General features: G+C 40.1%; 1 protein-coding gene across 1 annotated transcript in view; it reads left to right on the top strand.

Annotated features, from left to right (window-relative positions):
• The first annotated feature begins 1,858 nt into the window (after positions 1-1,858).
• The window catches only part of LOC111875687 (latrophilin Cirl), a 1,027,517-nt gene continuing 1,017,296 nt past the window's right edge, over positions 1,859-12,079 (top strand). Inside the window, exon 1 of the mRNA XM_033750172.1 lies at positions 1,859-1,910. The gene's annotated coding sequence lies outside the window, so the exon portion shown is untranslated. The remainder of the gene's footprint in view (positions 1,911-12,079) is intronic.

Genomic DNA, 12,079 nt, shown 5'->3' with positions numbered 1-12,079 from the left:
AGAATCGTTTTACACCAGCCGGGTTCTGGATCCCCGATGTCGAATTTTCTTTAAGCTGCACCGATGATACCTGAATGCTTCTCCTACATGAACCGTATGCAGTCCTAAAAAAGGGTAAAGCTAACCCTGTCACAGACCGTGCACCCCCACAGTGTTGTGAGACGTCGAGGCTCCAACATTTTCTGGAAATTCGACTCGCAGATGGCGGTGAGATTGTCAGCCTCACGCACCGGCCGAACATTTCTGTTAGAGGTTGAGTCGACCCCAGAGTCATAGTGGGGCTCGAAAGAATGGATCGCTATAAAAATTCAATGACCTCATTGGCAATCGAATCCGCGACCTTCCGGCTTGTAGCATAGTGCCTCAACCAAATACGCTAGTGTTTGCTCTATGTCTTCTCAGTTCCTCCAGTCATGATTTCATGGCCCTGAACATTTTAGGCAAATTGTGAAATTCTTCATTACTCTTACATAGTTTTGAGCTCCCTTGTACTAGTTTCACTCGAAATATTTTTCTCATAAGTTTAAGAAATAACTTCAGTTGCTGTATGTCCCTCAGAACCACACCTAAATTTACATTATAAACAGAATAATGTAAGAAAGATAATTCATGTCTGCCCCAACCTCCAACAAATATTTTGCAACAAAAATAGAACTTGCAACAGCCTTTGCAATCCAGGCGAGTTACGGAGTCTCTTTTTTGTTTTCGGAACTTCTGATTTGAAGGTTGTTGGAGAAAAATTTGAAAACCCCCTGGTCAGGATTTCGTGCTTTGTCTGGAATTGAATATCTGCCCTCCCGATTGCGTGACTTGGACGCTAGTCGTGAGCTACCGCGCACGATCTCACCATGGTAAGTCTATTTAAAATTAACTCCGAGAAGCAGATGTTACAGCAAGAAACTGAGTTGTAAAACTGTTCGTTTCATTATACGTGTATTTTTATGTGATGATATTCACTTCTTCCTTCCAATGGAAACAACAGACATTAATGGATATGCTTCAAATTTTTAGACAATTTTAGCGTGTTATAGTTTACATTTTTGATTGAAATCCCAAACTGTAATTTGATATTATGAACATACGTGATAAGATAAGGAGCCAGACTCGGTGCACCATTCAGTTTGAGAAAACCTGCCTTGTCGATTTTATGCTTCACTGTGATTAATTATTTGTTGTTAATTATATTCTTGGTTGTTACACCTAGCGGTTTTGGGAATTGTTGCTGATGTTCCGGAGGCAGCATGCACCTCCTAGACATAAACAACATAGTCCACAATCAAAAGATGTTAGAACTAAAGAACCGAATTAACAATTTTTTTTTTCCCTTGGCACTACAGCCCCAGTGGGCCTAGGCCTACCTACATGAACTTCTCCGTTCACTTCGGTTTACTAGATCTTACACATTCGGTAGGACTCCTTGGACGGGTGATCAGCTCGTCGCAAGGCCTCTACCTGTACACAAACACACACACAAACTAAACATCCATGCCCTGAGTGGAATTCGAACCCATGATCCCAGTTTCCAAGCGAACAAAGACAGTACATGCCTTAGACCGCTGGGCTACCGTGACCTGCAATTAATAAGATTATCTTAGATTATTTTACAGCTGAGAAAAATAAATATTGATGCAAAGTGGCATTGGAGAAATGCGATTACCAATTGTTCATGCATGACAAGCATCGAAGCAAGAAATGAAACTTCGTATATTTTGGGCAGCTTAGTTTTCCAAGCATCACGGAACAAAGTTACAGAGCATACAAATGCGCAGACTCATAAGCTCATAAGACACTAAACAGTTTTATGTGGTAACCGACCAGACAAGAGCACCATCAGTCGAAAGGACGGAAGGAACGGATTCACATTAACTAGGATCCCGATTAGAGAAACTCGGACATAAGCAGGAAACAAGGTAGGCAGCTTACGTGAATGGCCTGAGGTTTATGTTCCGGTTTGGGGCTGCGGGCTACATGTTGTTTACATTCTGCGTAGATTGGAGAATGTTAAACTGGAAATATACAAAACTTGGTATAATGACAAAAATCTTTGAGGACCGTACGAAGTAGCGTAGTTGGTTGAGGGGCTATGCTACAAGCCGGAAGGTCGCGGGTTCAAGTCCCGATGAGGTCATTGGACTTTTTCAATTGACCTTATCCTTCCAGCCGCACTGTGGCCCTGGGGTCGACTTAGCCTCTAACAGAAATGAGTACCAGGAATTATTTAAATAATCTTCCTGGGGAGTAAAGCGCGGCCGGCACGTAAGACTGACAACGTTACCGCCATCTTTGAATCGATTGTCTATTTAATATGGGACCCTCAACGTCTCACAACCCTATGGGCCTTCATGGCCTGTTACAGGGATAGCTTTACTTACTTACTTAATGAATAATTTAAATGAGAGAATGGAAAATCTATGTACCTATGGCTCTACATCCCTTGGTTGAATTTTGGCTGCTTTTACAGTTTCTTGATCCTGGACTGGAGATCAGTCCGTCGCATGGTCCGTACCTATACAGGCAACTCAAACAGAATAACTGCGGCCAGACATCCATGCCTTGAGTGGGATTCTAATCCACGATCCCAGCGTTCAAGTGGTAGAAGGCATTTCCTCCTTAGGCCGGGCGGCCACTATGATCAGCAGAATGAAAACTATGGATAGTGCTAAATATAGCTCATAGATAAAGAGGGAAAGGGCAGGAACATAAATAAAATATAATGTATATTTGTAAAGTGATAAATTATTAATATCAGTACCAAAAAATTGAATAATTAGGATTATCAGATATGACCAGCACTTAATAATAAATAAGCTAATGCTTATGTAATGCATGATTTTAGCCCGTCACAGTAGTCGAGCGGTCTAAGGCATATACTGTTTTCGCTCGCTCGGAAGCCGGGTTCATGGGTTCGAATCCCACACAAGGCATGGATGTCAAAACTGACTGCAGACACAAGTCTAGCATGTTCTACTAAAACCCATATAATAGTAAGTGGGATGCAGGAGCATACACTTGATAAGAAAACCTCACACTCCGTGACAGCCGAGAGTTTGGCAATAGCAAGTAATCGACTAAGAGTGGCTGGTAGGGATCAGGTTATCGCAACAGGAATTTTTAATCTCTTAGACCATCAACTTTAGAGAAAAACAAAATCATGTCTCTGGCAACATCAGCCTCAACCTCAACCTCTTTGCACTGGCTATACAAAAATTCGCAGGTTGAAGCGTAAATCTGTTTAGAATAACGACAACTGAATCAAAGCTATGGATATTAAACTCACCAATGAAAAAAAGAATAACATACGAAAATTTTAATACAGAAAAAGTTTTCTGAATAATTAAAATAATAATAGCAGTCTAAATAACGTATAAAACACGTTTTAATATGCGCTCCGTACCGATGTTCCGTGAACTTTGCTTATTTGCCGGTTCCTGGCTTTTATGAGCTGGCAGAGTTCACTGACTTGCCATCCAGTGCTTTCCATAGATGTAAGTAGGGTAACAGAGTTAGAAAGACGGTCAGTTTGAATGGGTCGATACAGTCTTACAAGGAGAGAACATGATGAAGTTGTACATAGAGAAGCAAATGGGCAGCGAGACAGAAGAATGGGAAAGAATACCGAATCAGCATATCGGATATATAAGGAGTTAAAGGAACTATAAATATACGTAAAAGAGTGCATCGTATGTTCGCCTACTCAGATATGCCAAGCTGAAGTACTGCAAAATATCATCCGAAATAAACAGAGCGGGGAGGAGGGAAGACAAGAATAGTCATAGGTTAGGAAAATATCGGATTGCACATATATTTGATTCATTCTCTAATTTATTTTTCCATTCGCGAAATACGATATGCACAGAGACAAACGGATACCAGGTACAGTCGACCTTGACAAGAATTCAGATACTGATGTTGAGTATTTTAGAGTTCCGAAAAGTAAACTTCAGGCATATAGTAGGATTTTAGGTTCTCAAAGTTGTGGTTACGAAGATATGACGCCCTGTAATCTGTTGGAAGTTAACAGACATTTCGGAGAAACATGTCTCCTCTATCTTCATGATCGAAGGATAAAAATAGGAAGAAACCAACATGAAAGCAAGCAAAGCTGCAATGAAATTATTATAGCATTTTTGCTTATAAATAATTTATTTAGGAAATAGTTACACGCACATGTAATGGAGTTCAAGCTGACCTCAGTGTCCGTGGCGCAGAATACTCCTTGTGTAGCTGATAATCGCTCATCTGGTCAAGATATATCTCTCCCCCAATTCAAACAATTCGAAGGCCCGTCGTCATGAACTACTGGACGTAGATCTACATGAATACAGCCCATATCTTTGAGATATATTTTAATATTACCCTCCCATTTATACCTAGATCTCGTGAATGTTCTCTTTACATCATCGGATCGCACACTGTGTTATTTTTCATATCCGCCATGAGTGTTAGATATTACTTTCATCTTATTCTCTTTGAGTTGGTAACCTTAATAAGGCTCCGTAAGGGGTACTAACTACCATGATCCTTATTACATAATTTTATTTGTTATCTTGTTTTGCTCTTTCTTATTCCATATATTTTTCTCAGAATCGTGTTCTCCGTTACAATCAACGTCATTATGTAACTCCATTATTGGAGAATGACCCTTTCCCGCCCAGTGGAGGGTCACGCAGATCATAATGATTCCGAAACCCGGTAAACCGCTACAGGAAGTCGGCTTACATACACTGATCAGCTTACTGCCAATAACGAGCAAATTCTTGGAAAAAGTCCAATATTAGAAGAAAACGATTCATCCAGGATCATTAATTTGGATTTCGGCAGCAACACACTGCCATCAAGCAAGTCAACAGAATTACAGGGATCATAAGAGGAGTCTGAAAAAAAAACATTACTGCTCTGTGGCTTTCCTAGACATCACACAAGTGTGTGATAAAGTATGGAACCCAGGTCTCTTGTTCAAAATCAGGAAACCTCTTCCGCATACATATTAGAGAATATCATTATCATATCTAACAGAGAAACTCTTTCAAGAAAAATGAAGCAGGCGCAAAGCAAGGAACTGTCTTAGGCCCCGTCCTATATCTTGTCTACAAAAGCGACTTCCCGACATCAGACAACACAACAACTGTTACCTTCGCCGATGCTGCAGCAATCTTAGCCATACATGAAGATCCAGCGATAGCCTCAGTGGAACTCCTAACCACCAACAATAAGATCGACGATTGGTCGAAGAAATGGAGAAATAAAACAAACCAAAAGCAAATCCACGCTTATTACATTCACCCTACACAACCAAATCTGTCCGAGAGTGCAAATGGGCAAAGTTGCTTTACCCCTATAAAGCATCTTGATAGAAGGCTGACATGAGCAAAGCATGTCAAAACCAAAAGAAACCAGCTCAACCTCCTATACAAAGCAGTACTCAAACCCATCTGGACTTGCGGCATTCAGCTAAGGAGGACAGACTAAAACCCCCACATCGAAATTCTCCAGCGCTTCCAATTCAAGACTGTCCGATGTACAAGTATTCTGAATGCACCTTGGTTGATAACCAATGGTTCCATGAGGACCTACAAATGAACACGGTGCTTAGTGAAATAAAAAGTGTAATACCAAATACTTAACCAAATTAGAAAACCACACAAATGCACTAGCAGTGAACCTACTAGACAATGCGAAACTAAACTTGATTGAAAAGACAACTCCGTCTTAACTCTACCGGACAGACTTGAGTAAAGCAACCAATACAAGCAAGAAAATGTTAAGTAAGTGTACTTAGTTAACGCCTGTACTTACTGCACGCAGGTGTTTATTGGAGACACTGCAGATTATGTATAAGAAATGTGGATAAAAGGTTACAATCTACTTACGTTCGTCCTTAGGTTGAGACGCTGTGCCCCACACTCGAATAAAACAATTGCATATAATTACAGTTCCGTACACTTCAATACGTAGGCATGGAAATTAACAGATTTTTTTTTTCTAAACCGAACGGTATTGAGCACACCGTAATATTTAATACATATTTCAATTCAGTCACAAAGTATTGTTGATTCTTTGGTATCGTTCCGAATTATTTGGGCCCTGTCACTGTAGGCTACTACGTGCAGTATAAAATTGCCAAGTACCCCAAAAATTTCGACCTTAAATAACCTTAAAATATAATGTTTTCGGTTGGATTCTTTTCTTTGAAAAAGTCCCGGATCATGAATTCGTTGGCCAGCTTGGACACTAGCTCCCCGAGAGAATTATATTCCGTGGTGGCGGTTACTTACTCGTGGGATATTTAAATTCTATTTGCGCGATTAACTGTGCATTAGCAGATATGTTGTCATAAATAGTGTCTCACACTTTTCTGTCCCTTAATGCTAAATGCTGTACAAACTAACCACGTTACTGGGCCAGATCCGAAGGAAGATCGGCTGATCTAAGCAGTTCTCCTCGGTACAAATATTTTGTTTTTGGACATTATCCATCGTCTTGTCTTTATCTAAACACCGCCATGTTTATTTTTCAAAACACAGCGTTTCGGAGATTTGATTCGGTCTCCGTCTTCGGTTGTGATAGGGACATCGATTGCGCCCAACTGAGTAGGTTTTACCTGAAGACGGAGACAATCCAATCTCCGAAACGTTGTGTTTTGAAAAATAAACATGGCGGTTTTTGGATAAAAACAAGACGATGGATAATGTCCAAAAACAAAATATTTGTACTAATGTACCATCGTCACAAACTTTTAGATCTTATTTAATTTAATTTTTTTTTTAATTCACTTAGTGGGGGGTGGAGTCCAGTTGGGGCCACTCGGCACGGTGGTCACTGATTGGCCTATTGTAGCCTGCTCCGGGTGCTAATGATGATGGAGAATTGGTGGAATGAAGATTGGCAGGGGAACCGAAGTACTCGGAGAAAACCCGCCCCAGCGCCACTTTGTCCACCACAAATCCCACTTAACCAGACCCGAGATCGAATCCGGGCCGCCTCGGTGGGAAGCCAGCGACTAACCGCTTGAGCTATGGCGCGGCCTTAAGCAAAATAGACCACTGTAGGTCGCGGTGCAAAGGCAGAGGAAGCTTACCCCTCATACATTCACACCTCTGTTTCTTCATGCAAATTGGAGTCTTATCAACCTTCTGCAGCTTGAAGATCGTGTAAATAATATTTAAAGACTGAGTCCCTACCCCCGCCGAAAATCTGATCTCCATTACAGAAACAAATCGGATAATGCTGTTTAAGAAGAAAAATATGTTTTCAGTACAATGTGAACCCAACAAATAATTTGTACTAGAAAAATGTGTTTTTTTTTTTTGTTACATTAAACCAAACGACACGCGTTACAAACACCGCTATTTTAAGGGTTAAACTACATCGCCGGCCATCAATTCTGTTTCCCCTTTCCATTGTACTAGGCGCTACTGCAAACCCGACTGGTTATCTTGATGCATCTAACTCTTGTGTCCCTTTAGCGGAAACCTCTTTCTTTGTGGGTTTCCGCATCGAAACAGTAGCTCGCAAACTGCTCGAAAAAACTGGAGGCATTTCTTTCTCTGTCACTGACACACATTTTGGGTGAACCAAACTTGTGATTCTAAACAAGATATATCGTTCACGGCACAAAAAGTGCAAAATGGCGAATAAACAAATAAATTTGTGTAACTGCACAATGAGGAGCTTCATAACTTGAACTTTTCTCCAAGTATAATTAGAATGATCAAGTCAAGGAGGATGAGATGGACAGGGCATGTAGCACGAATGGGAGAGAGGAGGAATGCATATAGGATATTGGTGGGAAAGGCGGAAAGAAAGAGACCATTGAAAAAACCAAGACGTAAGTGGGTGGACAATATTAAAATGCATATTGGAGAGACAGTACGGGATGGTATGGATTGGATTGATCTAGTTCAGGATAGGGACCGGTGGATGGTTCTTGCGAACACGGTAATGAACCTTCGGGTTCTATAAAATGCTGGGAAGTTCTTGAGTAGCTGCACGATTGACAGCTTCTCAAGAAGGGTTCAGCTCCTTTATAATTAAATAAAATAAATAAACGTTATGTAGGCTCAAAATTTTTCCGGATTTTTGTTTCCAGAATCTTTTTCTTCAGCCTGCTTCCAGGAATTCATCAGACGAAGTTTGGTGGCCTTGCTGCTGAGCACATTTTCCGTTTGCATTTCTGTGAGAGTAAGCAAACATAGCAAGACCTAGCCGTGTTCACGTCCAGACATCAGATTGAGTTGTATCTTGTGTTTCGTTTTACTGGTGATTAATAATCTCTTCTAAAATATCAATTGATCTCAGCATTATTCCTGTACTGCTCATTAGTCTGTCCGGATGAGATATCATTTCATCTTGATTAATGACTCTAGAATACGATTTACTGAAGCAAAGCCTACAAAGGTTTATAAATAGGTTACAACTTTACTTGTAAGAAGTGGAGATGGAACAATGGCAGGACTACACATAGACGGTTGTTGTTGTTACGATGATGTATCTACTCCTGAAGTTTCATGGCGTCGAATTATATATGTTAGGATGACTGCAAATGATGGGAGAAGGCGGTTGCAATCCTCTAGAAGAAATATCTGGCAAATTCGAAATAAACAGACTGTTGATTCGTTATTCTGTACCCTATAACAAGACTGTCCACCTTCAAACCCTCGAGAGCCTGTGTTGTACCTTGGCTACCGCAGGCTACATGAAAGGAATACATATACTTTCAGTACAAGAACACAGGTACAGTGAACAGATCCATAGAACACAAGTACAAGAATACGAATTATGCACATAAGGACCTAGAAGTATTTCTTTAAATTGAATGTACTATACTAATGTACGAAAATAAGAAAAAATCAGCGAATTTTCTTTTGACGGGGAATCCACCGCTCTAAACTATATTCAACTAGAATAATTTGGATGAAATCTCTCCTTTACAAGAGTAGATGTATCTCCATTTATTTCAGCTGTATTAAGTCTTAAGGAGGAAAGAAATTCGTGTTATATTAAACATCAATATAGATATACCTCATGGCTGAGAAAATACTCATACATAAATAGATGCTCCCAATCATGAAACACATTTTTAAGTCAAAGTCCATTAAGTTTACTTAGCGTTATTTGGGTAAAAGTTCAAAAAAACTAAGCCATTTCATATGTTGTTATTTATTATATATCATATTAAATTAATTGAAAAATACAATGAATGTTAATAAGTACTCCCCACAAAGAATTTTCGGCATAATTCTCCGCCTTTTCTTTAAAAAGAGGAAAATGTTTAAGAGACATATTTTAGGGAATGGTACGATGTACTCAACGAGGAACACACAACCAATTGGCTTCCCGTATGGAGATCATGTGATGCCTATCGGACCATTCTGCTCTAGGGTGCACAGCATACAGAGTTAAAATGCTAGGATTAATTCTCAAGTACAGACATTGCCCAGAAGAAATGAGAATCGCATTACATTAATCAGATATACTTGTTAGAATGCCAGCTGAGAACTCGGTGAAAATTCTTGAGATCAAATGCAGTCCGGTCCGTTGCATATCTACCGACCTTCCGAAGGAATATTTCTCTCCCACTTTCAAAGCAGAAGAAAATGCGAAGTAAAGAACCAGTATGAATCAGGTAGCGAAATCATGCCGCTTTCTTACTTGGCTTATTCTTTGGCCCTGTAGAGAGGAATGAAATATTCCTCCGAAACATCTGTTGGTTTTCAACGAACTACACGGCATAATATCTCCAAAGGGGAATTATTCCTGATCACCACTGTGAGAACCAAAATACAACTTGGATGGTTGTGCTGATTAATGTGAAATGTTGCGAATTTCATTCTGACAGAAAATAGCACAAGATTCTGTGCGTGTGATTTGTGTTACATTATTGTTATGAAGCTGAAGCTTACACAGCAGGAAAATGAAATGTGCTAAACTCTCAGAGTGGAATTGTAAGATTTGAAGTTTTCACGGCGGTGACTATGAAGAAAGCAGTCTTCTTGGACATTGCGCTGTGTTTCGGAGTAACGTATCGCCCCCATCTTCAGAGTAGAAGAAAAGAATAAGAAAATCTGAGAACGAGGAACCAGCGTGAGCAGATGATAACAGACTAAGCTGGTTCCTCGCTCACAGATTTTCTTCCTTTTTCTTCTACCCTGAAGATGGAGGCGATACGTTCCTCCGAAACGTCGGTTAACACTATCTACACGGCGCAACATCCCAGAAGACTGGTTTCTTCATATCAGTGTGAAGTTTTACACCTGGCAATTTTTATGAACCGATTTTACCAGGAGTACAGGCATTGATTGTAATCTTTATTTTAATCAGCATGTTAATCGTATTTCTTCATATATTATAAAATTTATATATTTAATTTATACTACTGCCCACTTCGCTTGAATTATCGAGAGTTTTTCATGCTGTAACTTTCTGTGATCAGATGTAAATGTTGATACCCTTCTCATGCGCGGAAGTGTAATTATTACTGACTCTGATAAAGTTGAGGGCATTCAAAGAAAATTCGCATCCTTCTGCTACAGCAGATCTGTTCACTTTATTCAGACCATTATGTTAATTTTCCAGAATGTTGAATCTCAACACACGAGTATTACACACCCGACGTTAACGCTTACATGTCTTGTTTCAGAGAGACGTCTATATTGTTACTAAATTCTGTACTGTTACTCTAAAAATATGCGGAATTTATGTTCCTGCTTTAACATTCATAAAGCTTCTATGTTCAGTTGCTTTTCATCTGCTGTCGTTAAATTATACAGGGTGATTCACGAAGATTTACCCCCACTTAGGGAATGCATTCCTGAGGTAATTTGGAACAAACAATTTTAATATACTAATGGTATCCAACTCATAATTAAAGAGATACAGTAATTTGAAAACTGGCGAAAAATATTTTTTCTTCTAATTTCTGTCAAAACAAATTAGAAATATAATACAAACACTTTTTAAATCGTTAATGTTTTAGGAAAGAAGCATTCTAAAACCATTTTTTTTAATTTCTTAATTTTGCATTGTGCAAAATTTTTCATCGATTTTATGTTACAAAATTACATTATTTTCAGCATCCCATTCTGTAAACATACTAATCAATCTGTTTCCTTTAAACTGTAGTGCTTTAGAAGACGACTAGATTTACATAAGATTTTCAAAAATGTCTCCCTGCACGTCAACACAACGCGTCGCACGCGTATGAACCGCGCTCGTTGCATTTCGCAGTGCCACGTGTCTGTTCCTTATTGTCATCGCCGCGTCCAGAATACGTTCAAGCAACGCTTCATGTGTTTGTACCTTTACCTGGTACACAATGACCTTCATCCTGCCCCAAATGCAATAATCAAACGGCGTTAGATCTGGCGACCTGGGAGGCCAGGCGTTACGGCCTCCGCGACAAATCCACCGCTGTGGGAAATGCCGATCCAAGTGAGCTGCTACTGCGCGGAAGAAGTGAGAAGGCGCCCCATCATGCTGAAAGTACATCCGGCGTCTTGTTGCGAGAGGAACATCTTCAAGTAACTGTGGTAATTCTTCTTCTAAGAAGTGGAGGTAAATCTCACCAGTTAAGCGGCCAGGAAAAATGAACGGGCCGATTAGCTGATCATACAGAATACCACACTAGACATTGACACTGAATCGGTGTTGAAAATTCGATTCTATCGTGGCACGGGGATTATTGTCTGCCCAAACATGTAAGTTGTGACTGTTGTTGACCCCGTCCCGTGTAAACTGTGCCTCATTGCAGAACATTATCAAGTGGTACAACTGCCGATTTCCACCTAACCAGCTGCAGAACTGCAGACGAAGAGCACGGTCTCCTGGTTATAGGTGTTGTACTTGCTGTAAATGATAAGAATGCAGCCCGTTATCATGAAGAGTCCTCCACGCCATGGACTGAGAAACACCGAACCGCCGAGCTAGACGTCTTGTACTGGCATGCGGACTGCGCTCTACAGCATCGAGAATGTTTTCTTCTTCGCACAATTCATGTTGAGGATTTCGTTCGTATTGTATACGAACGCTGGGGAGAGAACCAGTTTGTCTTAATGTGTTGAATGTACTGCTAACGGATTTA

Source organism: Cryptotermes secundus, unplaced genomic scaffold (genome assembly GCF_002891405.2).
Source record: "Cryptotermes secundus unplaced genomic scaffold, Csec_1.0 scaffold388, whole genome shotgun sequence".
NCBI lineage: Eukaryota > Metazoa > Arthropoda > Insecta > Blattodea > Kalotermitidae > Cryptotermes > Cryptotermes secundus.
Note: the sequence above shows the minus strand (reverse complement) of the source record. Positions and strands in the feature narration are given on the sequence as shown.